At 32.8% G+C, this 16,615-nt stretch overlaps 1 protein-coding gene across 1 annotated transcript in view; it reads left to right on the top strand.

Annotated features, from left to right (window-relative positions):
- The window catches only part of ttv (exostosin glycosyltransferase 1 ttv), a 481,148-nt gene that overhangs the window by 371,295 nt on the left and 93,238 nt on the right, over window positions 1-16,615 (top strand). The gene's annotated exons all lie outside the window — the stretch shown is intronic.

Genomic DNA, 16,615 nt, shown 5'->3' with positions numbered 1-16,615 from the left:
ACTTTTTGGACATGTTTTTTTCTTGCATAAATCAAAACAGGCGGATGGTGTTAAGCGTTAATTTAAACCTTATCGCCATCTACGTAAGGGTTATTGAGAGCGGCTCAATTTAAAATATTACATGACGTAGTGCATCGCCTTAATCAAAATAGTGACGTTGTCTTGTCTTGACAATATTATCATGTTAATTGTAAATTTCATATATCATGAGTGGAATGTATTATGTTGCTGGCGGACCCGGTAATGCTTCGCTATTGCTGATTCAGTTGATCGTGCCATGTCTTCCTCGGACGTCCCCGAATTCTTCTACCATTCAGATCACTTTCTAAACACTCCTGGCACTAACAACAACAAATTTTCAGTGAAATCGGTCGAATATTTTTCGAATCTACTGGCCACACATATACAAACATTGCATTTTATTTGTATAGATTATGGTGATAATCTGGCTTGTAAATAGCACAGACCATCAGGGAATATTTTAATTCCGTATGAAAAAAATGGATTGATTATTGAATTCACTCTGCAGGAGAAGCAACAACTCAAAACTAGCCACCAAATACATATAAACAGAAAGACTGACCAGAGAATACCACTCGCAATTGAGATTAGGCAGCAGACGGCAGATCAGCACAATAATATATTTGAATTCGCACTATGAGATTATGATATGTCAACCAGCTCTCAAGAGAGTAGAATTATTAATAATGATGAATTAGCACATTTGTAATTCCACACGTACTGCCACATTATTGTGACAAAAAATATTTTTAATCATTTTAGTCTTAAATAGACCTCTTTTGACAAACGATACAATCCGGATGAATCCATCTGATCAATGCAAAGGTGACTGTAATTCGTTATCACTCACCTGCAGAGCAAAATCTATCCAAAACTGACCGGAGATGTCTCTTTCGTCCATTATTTTTAATTTATATTTAAAAAATTAATTCACACTAATTTTAAATCGACTACTTCTCCAGATTATATTAGCTGATATTCAGTTGCAATTATTCAGTTAATGTTTCGAGAAACACTGATAAGAAACGCTGATACGTTGACGCTCTCAGTCAAAATGTATGCTTAAAAAAATTTCCTTATAAATTCTAAAACATTTTATTTGATTTTGTTATGTTTCTGCTCTGTCGGGCCGGTATAGTATACGCGGTACGGGCGTTAGTCAGTGATCTCGCTGACCGCGCGGGCGGAAACTTTTCGAGCCACTTGCCGCTCTCGAGGGACCCAACTTTCTCCAACTATTCGCCCCACACAGGGAATATGGTCCAACGTAAGACCGGCGAGTTTGCTCCGTTAACTTCGACCCGAACCCGCAACTTTGTTTAAATTTTGATTGTTTCACTCAATTTCTGTAAATAGTATACGGCTAATTGAAACGGCAAGTTAAGGGAATACGGAATATACCTGATAATATATTAGTATCATTAGTTGCGACGTGTGATAGTTTTTTCTTGTTTATTTTTTTTTAAATAAATATTATTGGATATTAAAATAACACCTCTATTTTTACTCCAAATATAGTAATCGCTAGTTAAAATCCTAACCACGACGCCAAATCCCAGGAACTCCTGCACAAACGCTCTGCACCGGTTCCGAACTCTTACCACTCTTCTCCAGTCCTTATGCCTTTTCGTCCTCTTCCAATACTATTTCTTCCATGCAATCCACATCTTCCTCGGATATTGACTGAGCGTAGCAAAGTCCTGTTTTAACTTGACCATTTGGAATTTCATCTGTCTGTAAATTTATTTCTTTCCGGTTTTCAAGATGGTTGCCTTTTTGAATACTATCTTTTTATCCCGCCAGAATTCGCACGATCGCGGTTCCTACTACGAGCTATCAAATCGGAGAAGTTTGATGAAAGAAGAAAGTTTGAAAAATAATTGTCATTGAGATGATGACATTTCTATAATTAAGTACCTTAGTATTTAAGAACCTATTCACAGATCTTATTATTTCAGAATAAATAGTTGTTTTAATTTTTTAAATAAGAGTAAATTAGAAACGTACTTTTTGGCAGCGAGGTCTACTGTTCACAGAATTACTAGTAATTTTAATAAATCTCACTTTTGATCAAATTTAGTGCTTCCTCTACATATATTTAACCTCTTTACTTTTAACGCCTTAGTCTTTATCAAATAATATGATCCCCGATCAGTCGCTATCGAAACAGAAGATCCCAACTGAAATGTCTCACCAGAATCACATAATATCTTAACCCTTTTAGTCCATTATCCTTCTCCCTGATGACTCCCACTGCAGTTAATGTTTCCGGCAGACTGGCTTGAAGTGATCGATGGCATTTATTGCCCGAGCTTTTTATGACTTTTCCAATATTATGGGGGTTTAGTGGAGAAACCTGAGAGCACTACTCTCTCTACACGACTCTCTAATATTTTTCTTCGTCTCTTCGCGAAGAATTTTATTCGATAACAGGATTACAAAAATAGGTAGTCTATTATCTTTTAACGGATTTTCATAACCGTATTATGTTGTTTTTCTTTTAGTTACTAAGCCATATTGAGCTTTTTTTATCCTTGATCCAAAGTTTCAACAGCCTTGCAGTGTTCATCATCATTTGCGAAGATGTTGATGAATACTGGAAAGCTGTCTGGAACTTTTGCATAATAAAAAGAGGGTAACGCGGCTTAATATCCCGAATTTCGAACAGCATAATCACATTTCGACTAGAAATGCGTCTCACCGAACTACGCACATTCTCTTTTTATGGTGATCGAATGCTTTATATAAATTTAAAAAATATATATATAAATATATATATATCTCTTTACAGAATGCAAAACCGTTTTAAAACTCTGTTCCATAATATGTTCATTTATGGAAGCCTGTTGGATAACAGTTACACTATTCAGTGGCGGCTTGTTTGACGGGTTGTTTTGTGAGTTCCATTCAAATTCTGTTATTATTTCAGATATGTGAAGCAACAAGACCATAGTTATATAATAACAGAACTTGAATAGGACTTTCACAGAACTTGAAAATTGACGTTGCATTTTGATGATTTGTTTAAATTCTGTGAAACACTCCTCCTTAGTAGAGTGAAATAATTGATGTTGTTGCAGCTGAAATGTGTTATTTCGTAAATTCTGTTTTTTGTATGAAGATTTTCAGAACTACGGTGCAATGCACTACTAAACTGAAATTTCTTGAAAATTCGTTATTGGTTGACATACATAGGTACATTCATTATGACAGTAGAATCAGCTAAACAGCAAATGTTTAGATTGCATTTTAGTAAGCTTCATAATTCATCGAAGATTATTTGTTTAACCACTCCTGAAAGCATAAACACGTGGTTTGTCTGACACTGTATTGCAATTTGCAAGCACTCTTCTATGTTCATCCATCACCCTGATCGACCCTTATTTTCCTACACGGTAAATTTCATACGCTTCATACACCCGAGGTAATTTTAAAATGTTCTTTTTTATTCTCTTTACTTGGGTCCGTTTTAAATCATCGTTTAATATTCAAACTTTCATTGGTATTTTCGTAAAATACTAGTTTTACTACGCAGCCTTTTTTCGATTTTCATTGTAATAAAACTATGGCCAAGTCTACGTATTGACTTTGTGTTTTTTGACAGTCAAATTTTTATTACACAACATCATGATTTCTGATGATGTATTGCATGATAAAAATAGCGGTTTGATCTCAAAGCTCAGCTGTTTTATGATGCCAGTGCTCACTCTTCATGAAATTTTAATTGGGAGATATTTAAACAAAGATAATGAGAAACATTCGATCTTGACTAAATTTATAGACGTTCAACACATAAAATCATTTCGAATGCAAAGGTCGTTTTGAAAGGATTTTTTTGAAAATACTTAATATTTTGCTTACGTTTACTCCATTCGCCGTCCTTTTGATTTTCTCTTGATATAGCCACGCGCTCCCACGAAAGATCGTTCTGAAAAAGGGAAGTATTCCCCCTTTTTTCTTCTCTTCCCCGCACCTGTTTTCTCCTATTCCTAGAATAATGTTTTTCAAATAACATGTAGCGGAGCGCGGAAGGCGTAACCGGTTTATTTGTAGCCAAGTTAGCGGTTTATTCGTAGCCCAGTTACAGGTTTGGAGTAACAAATCGGAACGCCCGACGATTTCGCCTATTCCCTGGTGCGGGGGGCCGCATGAAGAATATGGAGCCGTTTCAAGGGTTGTTCGGGTCACAACTGTTTTTGGAACTCGTACATTCAATGGTAAGTTTTAATTCATGGAAGTTTATTAATTTTTGTGAAAAAGGTTTTTTTTTTTTTTTTCATCTTTTTTTAAAATTCACCTATCGTATACAACTCGAATAGTTTTCCAGCCCTTAAACCACACCACAATACATAGTTTTTAGAAAAATCTATTTGTTTTAAGCACCGGATAGATTTATTAATTTAAGCCAGCGAAATACATTCTTCAAAGTAAAGGCCTCGAATTGAAACAAGTGGTGTAATTTTACGCTTTAGACGGCGAACTTCCACTGTGTCGAGTTTTCCCCATTGTCAAATTCAAATTGTTTTAACGTCAATTTATTTTTTTTTCTTTGCAGATTGTTTAGTTTTATGGTCGTTTCGAAAAACTTTTTCGATAAGTTATGTATTTCAAAATCTTTTGTCTCAATGTAGACATTTGTCGAGCGTTAAATTTTCTTTTGTCATTACTTGGAAAGTAAAAAGTTTTTCCGCATTAAAATAAGAATAGTATTAATTTAACATCTGTCATTTTGGCGCGATCGACTTGTCAGATTCCGGTAGGCAGTTAAGCCGGACCCTCAAGCAGCTGTTCCAGGCACCGACTCCGGGTAGAAGGTAGCAGCAGCAGCCCGGTCGGTATTGACTGATTACCTTCATTCTTTAACAGGTAAACTTTCCCTTAACATTTTAATTGAACGGTAACTTCATAATTCGCTGTCTTACTTCTTACCTTGAGTTTATTTTACATCACGTAGGTTGTAGGTAGACGCGATAAGGAAAAGTCTTAATTTAGAATTTCCATTTGAAAGACGTTACCATACTTACGTACAATAGATTCAATTAAACAGCCCCATTCATCAACACGTATCGTTTGTTTACCTTCGTGTTGATATAAATAGCGAAGGTTTGACGAATAGCGCTATATATAGGTATCAGTCTCGTTTCCGCCTCGGTTTAATTAGTGCCGTGATGTGAATTCTAAAATGTTTATTTATAAAAGGTTTGATTCCAGTTTAAAAATAAATCCTGTGATCGTTACCTTTTTAAATAAACACAAGTTTTTGATGAATTTGGTTTGTATCATATATCATATACATATCCGAATTTTATTTATAATATTTTTTCTACGAAATTAACAAACGTATATTAGGAAAATAGTATCTAGTAAAACGTGTTAACATAGAAATTAGCAGAAAGAAAAGATGTAGGTATCGGGACTGCAAGAAATGGCCTTTAGTAAAACTTGGAAAGTAGCAAAAAGAGAAGATGTAGGTGTCGGGACTGCAAGAAATGGTCTCTAGTAAAATGTGCTAATTTGGAAAGTGGCAAAAAGAGAAGACGTAGGTGTCGGAACTGCAAGAAATGGTCTCTAGTAAAATGTGCTAACTTGGAAAGTAGCAAAAAGGGAAGATGTAGGTGTCAGGACTGCAGGAAATGGTCTCTAGTTAAACGTGTTAACATGGAAAGTAGCAGAAAGAGAAGACGTAGGTCTGGACTATAAGTTCTGTTATTATATCATTATAAGCTAGTTGCTTGAAATAACTGAAGTAAAAACAGAACTTGAAAAAATCTTTCACAGAACTTGAAAATTAACATTGAAATTTGAAGAATTGTTCAAATTCTCCCTAATTCGTCCTAATTCGTCCTAATTCGTCCTAAGTATTCGTCCATCTTTTAAAGATAAGAGTCGCGATGTAATAGAAAATCATAATTAATGTCGCCGGCAGGATTTCACAATTTAAAATTAATATTATTACATACATACATTGAATATCTAATAGTGGGTCTTTATTATTACGGTTACCTCTCCTTGTAGTGATCAGCAAAAAACAAATACAATCTTCTTAAAAGTTCTAGGGTTCTAATTTTATATGCCTCCTTTTGCTACTTCCTACTTAACTCAAACTAGACATTCATATTTCTTTGTATTTGATAAACAAATCGTCCTGACTTTTAGAGGTTCTGACGAAATCAGTCGACGATGACTTTTTCGGCTTGAAACAAAGTTTAGGCTTCAACGCGTACAGCGTAATTAACATAAATATAAAAATATTATTATATCACACGGTATAAAAATATCATTATGCCACACGGAAAGATTAAAATTTATAAAAAGCGCAGTTGATTTGTTTATTATTTGTGGCTCATTTCTATATCTAATATATATCTTCTGTCGTGCTTGCTTTGCACAATTCGAGTAAAGATGGCTTCACGAACACTCGGCGGTGAGGCGGTGGGGCGGCTGGCGCTCATATTTCAAGATGCATTTATTAACGGGACGCGTTCTCTCGATTCGTAACGCGAACCTCTGGAAGATACTTTGAAGCCTCAGCCAAATGCAAATGCATCACCCACTGCCACATGCAAAACTGGCTTTGTACTGAGAAATGAGCAGTAATATATATGCTTGTAGTATTTTCCTACATATCTGTAAAGATGTACAAATCTAACTATTTTATATATTTTTATAAAGATTAATCTCTGTGGCGGGCGGGAGGCTCGGATCTGTTTTTTATACGAATCAAACATTTTTATTTTGATGTGAAATATGAATAGTGAAATTTTGCTCACTTGACCAAGAAACAAGAGGAAGGTCACCGTCCACGTGAAATTAAAAAAAATACCTCTTCCCATACTTTTTCATGAAATACTTTAAATTCAAAATAAGAAGAACATTTTTGTCTACAACTCTGTTTAAACCCGAGCACCGCCGGGGACTTCAGCTAGTTAAAGACCAATAAGGTTTTTTTTTCAAATATTTTCAGATTATTCGTAATTCGTTATTCGACTGTCTTTCTTCTAAAAAAATTTAACATTTTCGCGAATAATTTTGAAAAGTCATGACTATAAGTCACAAGAGGTATTGGTTAATTTGCGGCTCCGTGTTATTTCGGGTGAGTTCGCTCTCACGATGATACAATTTGAGAGTTGAACTGTCCGCTAACATGTCAGCATTATCCCGATGTCAAAGTAACTATTGCGCTGCCTGGTGTGGTGCGGTGTAAAGCAATAATTCATTCTGAACTGAATTGTTCAGCGCCCATGACAGCATTAAAAGCGCTGGGATAATACTACCACGTGATAACGGTTCTCTTAATAATTTTTCTCACATATGTTAAAAATGTTTTGTTTCGAATTTTTTTTTCTAATATTACGATTCTAAGCGGAAAATGTTGCATTAACCGATTGACATATAAAGGATATTTTCTTAGCGGTAGACTTCTCCGTTTTGAATAACTCACGAACTAATTTACCACAAAAGAGAGAACGGTCGCGCACCCCACTTTACAATAATTGCTGTAATCTGCTTCTGAATTCTCATTTTCCCTTCATCTCAATAATTTAAGGAAGAACAGTTTTTTTAATTTTTTTTTCCTTATTTTCCGTTCTTACCGTTTGCGTCCACGTGATGCACAAAATGTTTTAAATTCAACTGTTTTTGTTTTTGGTGAGGGCTATTAACAATATGACTAAAAATAAAGCCTTATTTATTAATATAGAGTAATATTTTCACAATCTATTACCGCTAAATATTTATTATGTTTAATACAGTGTATTTGTCATTCGTTTACTGTTACGAATATCATATCATTTTCTACTTGTGGAAAAATCATATGAATTTTGTAGAAGCCATTCATGAATTCTTCTAGATTAGAGAAATAAATGTATTTCTTATTAAACACACACAGTATGATAGTTGAGAAAATAACAAGATTAAATTGTAAGTGACATATATTATGATGATTCATGGGGTGGTATCGTAACTATACGTTTGTACGTGTTCATCACTAGAAAGAGGTGGAATTATGATTGAAATGTAAAAATACACCGTAGTTCGTGTAGGAAGCCGTGGCGTGACGCGACACAATCTTCTACTCCTACAATGTATGGGAAATGTTCCCCACTAACATTGTTGATGTGGAGAAGAATTACACCATTTTATCTGAAACTTCATGTGTCAGATGTACATTTTAAGGGTGTACTTCAAGGATATATTTGTATGCCTCTCTTGAAAAAAATGTTATTTTATTCATTTTTTCAATTTTTGAATAACTTAGTGAGTAAAACCTCAAATTGTAATATATAATCAATGAAAGCAATATGAGCGATTCGTAAACGAAAATTTGAAACAGAAAAATCAGAAAAAGATACGGTCACATCTAAAACATAGAACCCAGGACCCTTGCCGGGGCACCGCTCTACCAACTGAGTTGATGGCACCCTATCTCCTTCGGTCATATTTAACTGTATCATATTTCGAATAAGAACTACCAACATTGTCTTCATTTTCTCACCGCACATTTTTATTGGCTGTTTTTTGTTGACTTTATGTATGATCGCAAGATTCAACCCAAACTAAATGCAATATAGACTTTGTCTTATATAAATATATCTTATTTTAATTTTAATGTGCGACATTTATTAACTCCTAGGATGAATATTTTTATTTTTAGAATAACTTAATGAGTAAAACCGTCCTAGACGTGACCGTATCTTTTACTGATTTTTCTGTTTCAAATTTTAGTTTAGGAATATTTTTTTTATTCATGTTCATATTACTTGCAATAATTAAATTAGCGCCATCCATGACTTTGAATTCTTTTAAACATACTTTATGTATGTTTAATGATATATTTTGTTTCTTCAATATTTTGTTATTAAAAATATATATACTTTGTTAACAACTAATAATCGAACTCGGCGTATTTCTATTTAAAATGTTCCATTATCATACGCTGGTAAGGATGTCTTTATGAATTAAATATTGATTTTGAATTGTAATATGTAATATGAAATTGAACCTGGGACGTCCTGTGACATTTTTATTTTGTTACGCTTATTTATGTACCTCAGTTTACAGAGACGTAAGATTTCATTGTTATATCGAATCTTGTCTGTGCAGGCCTTAATATGGAACAAAATATTGACTAACCATATATCTGACTCAATATTAAAATAAATACGGACAGCGAACCCTAGAATATAACGTGCCCAAAATGTTGCGAAGTAACATAAATTCCCAAATAGATTCAGATATATGCTGAAATCATGGCTCATAAGTAGAAATACTTAAAATATACTAATCATCAATATCAATCAATAGTTGTTATTTATTAGTAGGTAGATTTATTGTTATTTTAGACTGTGTGCCAATAATAATAATCTGAATATCTAATAAGTAGCAAAAACATAATGTTTATTATATTTTTAATGATAAATCAATGTTTATAAGATTGTTTTTTTATGCATAGCACAAAGGATAACAAATTATTATAAGCAATAATTAGTCGCTTGAAATATCCATTCAAATTGAAAATATATCCCGAGTAAAAATAAATTCCGCCGACGGGAATTGAACCCACACCTTCTGATGTCCGGTCAGGTGCTCTGAGACCACTGAGCTACGTCGGCTTATTTCCAACACGCCAAATAATTTTAATAATAAGTAATTCAATATGTACTAGTACTTCAATTAACAATTACTTCATACTATATTTTTTCACCTGTAAACAAGGACAAGGGCTAGGACATCGACGTACCGAACGCCAGTGATACTTTGAAAAAATAATGGTGTATGCACAAAGAAAACTTTCTACTCTTAATTTTTTAAAAATCTGGTCAAATTATTCGATTTCAGGTTAAAATCGGGACTGGAGGCCTATAACGAATGATTTGACAAATATCATAACAAACTACCATCAAAGCACGAATATGTTACGAGGAAGTCTAATTTATAGTTATTACAATAAAATGTCTCATTTACGTCGAAGGCGGTCCTACCTGTGAAATTAAAATTGATTAGTTTTCTATAAATCGCAATACCGACTTTTCCTGTTAAAACAACGTACTTGTTTTATTCGAGTGCTGTCACTTCACGAAAATGTTCACTTTATCTGTTTGAAATTCTCTCCTCTTTCGTCGTAGAGAATAGTTGATGCTGTGATATAAATAGTCAAATACACGTATTTATGTAACATTCGTTGTAGGTAATTGTTTAAGGTTTCCAAACAGATGTCAGCTCGGTGGCAGCCTATTGTGTGTAATTTACAATTGCGATAGTGATGTTGAACATGCCAAGGAAATGCAAGTTGGAAGCATTCGTATGTACATCACCCCATACGGAAATGTATCTGAAGCCACAATTATGCATCTCCCTGCATATCTTTCAAGTAATGCTAACCCGCACGGCGTAACCTAAGAAGATGCAGTAGTTAGTAGTAGCGAGAACTAAGTGTATCATACTGTTTGCTATGCGAGAAGATAACTTCCTCACACCCACCCTCATTTCTACTCTACTTGGCCTCGATTCGCTATTTGTGATATAAAAGCAATTCAATTTGGAATATAATCATTTGTAATTGATAACCTATCTACTATGAGCTGTAAAACGTTTGCTGAGATTCCTAGAGTTTGTTGTTAAGGCGAGGTAATTTAAAATCACGTGTTTTTGGTTTGAAAATTTGGTCGCCTAAAAATGTTTCAGATGCTTTAATTAAATACTGCGAGTAGAATATATCCTGGCCTCTGAAATAATCGAGTATTTTTTAGATAAGTCTTTTTATAAGACCAGAAAAAAATAATATATAGGCCATTGAAAACTGCTTTAAAGTTTAAAATCTCCTACTTACGAACCCATTTTCGGTTATGGTTTTATTGTATAATGTGGCAAATTAAGTTATTTATAAAATAATCGAAAAACATTTAAATATTTGTGCCTGAACATCCACAAAATAAAATAAATGGCCATGTTATTTTCTTGCGTAAATCAAAACAGGTGGATGGTGTGAAGCGGGAATTTAAGCCTTTTCGCCATCTACGTAAGGTGTGTTATTGATAGCGGCTCGATTCAAAATATTACACGACGTAGTGCATCGCCTTAACTATTATTGATAGCTCATATTTGGGGTCGCTTTAAGGTGCGTATTTTTAGAGCTAGGCTTGAAGTACACCTATATTTTTGGGAGGAAGAACAAGTGCATTTCAAATTGAATTGAAAAAGAGTTTGGTATGTCCGAAATAAGGGAAAACCTAACTATAAATTTACGTATATAGTAGTTAAACTTGCTGATTTTGCAATCCAAAATGTCAAGTGGATATTTGATAACCATAATAATGATGACATGAAAAACTGTTAACGATAAAAAATATTATCTTTTCTTAGACATTATGTAACGTTTTCAATGTAAAACTGTAAAAACTCTCCACAGAATTTACTAACCATTAAATATTATGCCCGTCTTAAAATTTCACTGCAAACGGCTTGTGAACGAAGCAAAGCATTCTGCATACATTTTAAATATTCAATTTAAAATTTATCATCTGAAGTGACCTCATTTGCCTCGCTCTCGTCGGTAATGGTCCTGCTCCCCCGCCATGTCCTCATCACTTAAAATTTCCTTTGTAACAAAGCATTCTTTCAGCACATTCTTAATACCAACGCCTGTAAGGAAGCTCCTCACTTATTCTGTTGCCCCGGCACCGGTGGCTGGGCTAATGTATAGAGCCTCTCAGCCGAATTACTAGACGCGGATCATACTTGTGCCATACTTTCGAGAGAGCGTCGAATGATTTGCTTTGTGGAATTTTTGCTTGTAAAATTGTAGGTATTTTATTACACAGGCACCTGTTAGCCAAACTAATAGAATCTAATAGAAAAGAGAGCGAAACCCACTTGAACATGAACATTTGTGTACTTTAAAAATAAATATTTTTGTAACAGCGTAGTGCCTCACTGTTACATCGTAATTTTATATTTAAAAAATATTACTTTGTTTTTCTTCGGCACAAAGGCTTCTATAATTGTGAGAAAAAACATGATTTTATGTCAGTTAAACATCAGTTCTTAGACCTGGTCCGAAAATTCAATGCTCCTCTGTTACACGCTTATTGTGGATTTTCCCCTTTCAGCGATTTAAAACAAAATGGCGTGGTCCTAAATCCACAGGAAACAAACGTGCATTTCTTTTTTTATTTATTCCACTCCCAAGAAATTACAAATTTTCATTTATGTTACTAAACAACTTCAAACAATTTGCGTTTGTTAAAATGATTTGTTATCATCAAATTCATTTATATTATATTACTTATTTATTTATTCATTTTCAGGAAATCGACAGTTTACATTTAATCATTTTGTCCATACCTATTATATAGTAAAATAAAACCAATTATGGATGTCTTCCTTGTGACTTTAACTGAGGCAGCATAATATGGAATAAGTTATTTAAATTTGTGAGGAAGCAATATGAATTCAAAAATTTATACAAAACAAAAGATTATATAAAACGAAAAATTTGAAAACAATACATTTATAGACATGGAGAGAGGTTGTAGATATAAATCAAATCATAATAGAGATATAAACAATAGAGACATAAACATTATTCACAAACCATCAGAGAAATATTCTTTTATGGACCTCTTGTATTTGGTAAGTTCGCAACTGAAAATATCAACCTTGGATAATACGCTATTATAATTATTGCATAGTCTGTTCAGGCAAGAATTCTGCTTAGAGTTCGTTTTGCTTTGATCAACCCTGAACATGACACAAGAGCGTGTTGAACGCGCAGGTACATTGAATGGAATCTTGTTTAGCAACTCTGGGCATTGAATATTACTGTGTACTACTTTATACAGGAATAGTGAATCCTTATGATGCCTTCGTACACTCAGTGAATCAATTTTAAAGTATGGAGCTGCCTCTGCACAATTATTAAATCTTACAAATGACTTGTAACAAAGATATTTTAGGAATTTGTTTTGAATTGCTTCGATTTTGTTTATGTGGATTTTGTAAAAAAGACCAAACAACTGATGCAAACTCCAAATGACTTAGGCGGACATAGGCAAAGTAGAGTTGCTTAATATCGATGCTATTTAAAAGTTTTGTGTTTTTCTTATGATGAAGCCTAACATTTTAGCAGCTTTATTTGTGATTTGATGTATATGAAGGTTATATTGTAGTTTACTATCAAGGGTTATTCCGAGATCACGAATATGTTGCAATGTTGTTGTTGTTTAAACAATAATTAAATAGTATTTTATTTCTCGAAAAGACAATGTGATGACATTTTGAAACATTTAGATATAGTTGATTTTGTTGGAAATAGGTTGATATATTGATTAAATCATGTTGTAAATTGACACAAGACTTTTAGACTTTTTATTGGCTTATGTAGCTTAGCATCATCAGCAAATAATTCTATTTCAGAGTATTTTACAACATTGATCAAATCATTATCATTGGGTGGGGAGGTGCATATGAAAAAATTTTAAGCTCTGTAAAAGTGGTACAAAAACTAATTATTAAAGTATTTTGAAAAAACAACCAACATTCTCTTCAGCATCATTGTTCAAAATTTTCGAAGTACCAAAAATTAAAGACCTCTATAAAAAGATGCAATATTAGAAATATATAAAGAAACTGTAATAAAAAAACTTAAATTTAACTCATCCTTAAGGCATAATTTTAACATCCAAATTCCTCTATTTTCAACTCAACAAATGCGCAATAATTACATTTACAAAGGCATAAGATATTTTAATAGTCTTCCCGAAGAAGTGAAAAAAAAAATAGATTTTACTTTATTAAAAAAAGGTCAAATTTATCTTTAAAAAAAATTAATATCACCTTTCAAATGTTATAACTTCAATTCATGTTACAACCAAAATTAACGTCACAATCCTCTAAGTTTATATTTATTGTACTGAAATAATTATATGAAATAATTGTGAAATAACTCCTACGCCAAGCTCAAGAGCTAGCACTCTTCATTGGAGTAGAAATTCAGTAACATATGTTTTTCACTATTACCTATTATTACCTAATTTTATGTACAATGTAACAATGTTATAAGTTAAACAATAAAAAAAAAAATTAATATATAAAATGAAAAACAATGGTCCGAGATGAGAATCCTGTTGGATCCGAGGGGGAAATTTCATTGATATCTGAGTCAAAGCCCTTTATTGCTACTGCCTGTGATCTGTTGAGTATATAAGATGTAACCCAACGAAATAAATTACCACGTATACCTAATGACCAAAGTTTTCTTAGTAATAATTTTTAATTAATTAATTTTATCAAATGCTTTGGCAAATTCTGTATAATATGATATCTACTTGAGTGCGGTTGTCCATGTGATCGACGATGAATTCAGTAAGAAGAACAAGATTACTTTCCACATTTCTGCTTTTTGTAAAACCAAGTTGCTTTGTTGTTATGATGTGATTGAGTTGTGGACTTAGATATTTGTAAATATTTTTTTCCATTAATTTACTGAATATTGTTAGTTTTGAAATCGGACGATAGTTTTTAACATTATTTTTTTCGCCAGTTTTGTGGATTGGTGTTAAATGGGCTCTTTTCCATATTTCAGGTATCGTGCCTTCGTTCATTGATTTATTATATATAATGCAGAGAGGTTTTGCGAGTGTTTCGGCATAATTAGCTACAAAGTATGAAATGATTCCATAAGAGTTTAGGATTACCATTCATGTTACTTTCAGCAGTACGTTTATAATTAATGTAGAGTTGTTGTGTAATTCGTTTCTGTCTAGATTTTAAGGGTGAAAATGTTTGGCAGTCACGTGGATTTTGAAAATTTTTTAAAATTTGTATGAATTTATTTTTTTCTTTAATTATTTTTATAAGCGATGATGCATGGTGGATAATTACAATTTTTTGCCGGTTTAGTTGATAGATAATTTAATGTTGTTCAATATGTTGTAGAATACGTCACTTGCGTGTTGAGTATTCAAATGGTTCAGTTTATGATCCCAATCAATTTCGTTTTTGAATAATCTGCTTTTCTGAATTGTAATATTTGCTTTGTGTTAGATTTAAGTTTTTTAAATTTTTTTTAGTAAGAATCGAGATTAGCAGTGTTTTATGATAAACATCTTCTGGTACTAATGAGATATTGTTATGCGTAATTTTCAGTGGTATGTTGCTTCGTCTTATGTCCATATGTCTTCCGCTTCAGATCCACATTGTATTTTTTGATCAGAAATTCATTTACTTTTGACTGCAATCAACACTCCACCACCGAGATTCTGATTGAGGTTATGATAGTCTCTATCTCGTCTGTAAACATGGTATCTTGAATCGAAAAGTTCCTCATTAAATATTGAATTGTTTAACCATGTTTCACTGAGACATATAATGTCATAGCTGTTTAATAGTACATTTTGAAGAAAAGTATTCGTTTTAGTTCTGACATCTCTTAAATTGTGATAATAAAGCTCTAAAGATTCCATTTACAATGCAGTTAATACGAAAGTTGCTGATATGTTCTAAGCGTTGTTGATGGAAATATCGTATTTTTTTAGTTTTTCTAGATCGTTATAAGAGTTTATGCAATAGTGATCGGAGTTTTCATTTAGTCTAACATAAATTTTACAATTTTTAATCCAGCAAAATTTGAATTTATTAATTTTGGTTTACTCTCTGACCTTTTTGTAGAGTACTTTGTTTTTATGAGTTAAATGTTCATGAATATAGATCAGATGTTTTCCATTCTAGTTAATATCCTCTGCTGTTAGGCTCCGCCTTGTCCGGATTGCTGCCATGATGTCATTTTTTTGTTTTCTGTACTTCAATTTAACGATAATATTTCGCAGTCTTCCTTCAATTTTCTTCTTGGGGGTTACTCGGGTGGCGTATTCGATTTCATCAGGATTTACTATTTTTAATTCTGAGTAGATGCTTTTGATAATCTCCGTCAGGTTTTCTTGTTTTTTTTTCTGGTATCCAATGATCTCTATGTTATTAATACGTGCGTGTTGTTCGTTAGTATCTAATTGTTTTTACAATTCGTTAAATTAACTTTGAATTACGGCATTCTGTTACAGGGTTTTTTCAAGTCTGTTGTTTTTTTTTGTGTCGATTTTTTTTCCAGAGTAAATATTTTGTTTTTTAATTCTTCAATTTCTTCTTTATACTCGTTTCTCACGGTTTCCAGAAATTGCACCTTAAGCTCTTGAAACTTTTTGTCAAGGAGTTGGAGGAGTTGTGTCTGTATTATTTAGTGCAATCTTTGCAGTTGCCCTTGTAGTCATATTGGCACGGAATATTAGCTAATATAACTAATATTACAAAACTTAATAATTATAAACTTATTAAAATATAGATTTTGGTTTTATTTTGTGAAATTTCTAGAGAGCGATGAAAAAACACAACAGCTGTCATTGAATATTATTGTTGCATTTTTTAACAATACCATAACCATAGTTACTAAAATGGTAAAATAACTACATTGGCTATCGGTGAAACTGTTAAAAAAATGCTGATCTTAAACGCGATGATATTTATACATAAAATTATAAACAACCCATTACCAAAATATTTTTCTTGCAAAATTATATACAAGGATATTAACATAACACTAGAA

Source organism: Hesperophylax consimilis, chromosome 3 (assembly GCF_061612785.1).
Source record: "Hesperophylax consimilis isolate HC1 chromosome 3, BYU_Hcon_1.0, whole genome shotgun sequence".
Taxonomy (NCBI): domain Eukaryota; kingdom Metazoa; phylum Arthropoda; class Insecta; order Trichoptera; family Limnephilidae; genus Hesperophylax; species Hesperophylax consimilis.
The sequence above is the reverse complement of the archived record's forward strand: the minus strand, read 5'-3'. Positions and strand labels throughout refer to the sequence as shown.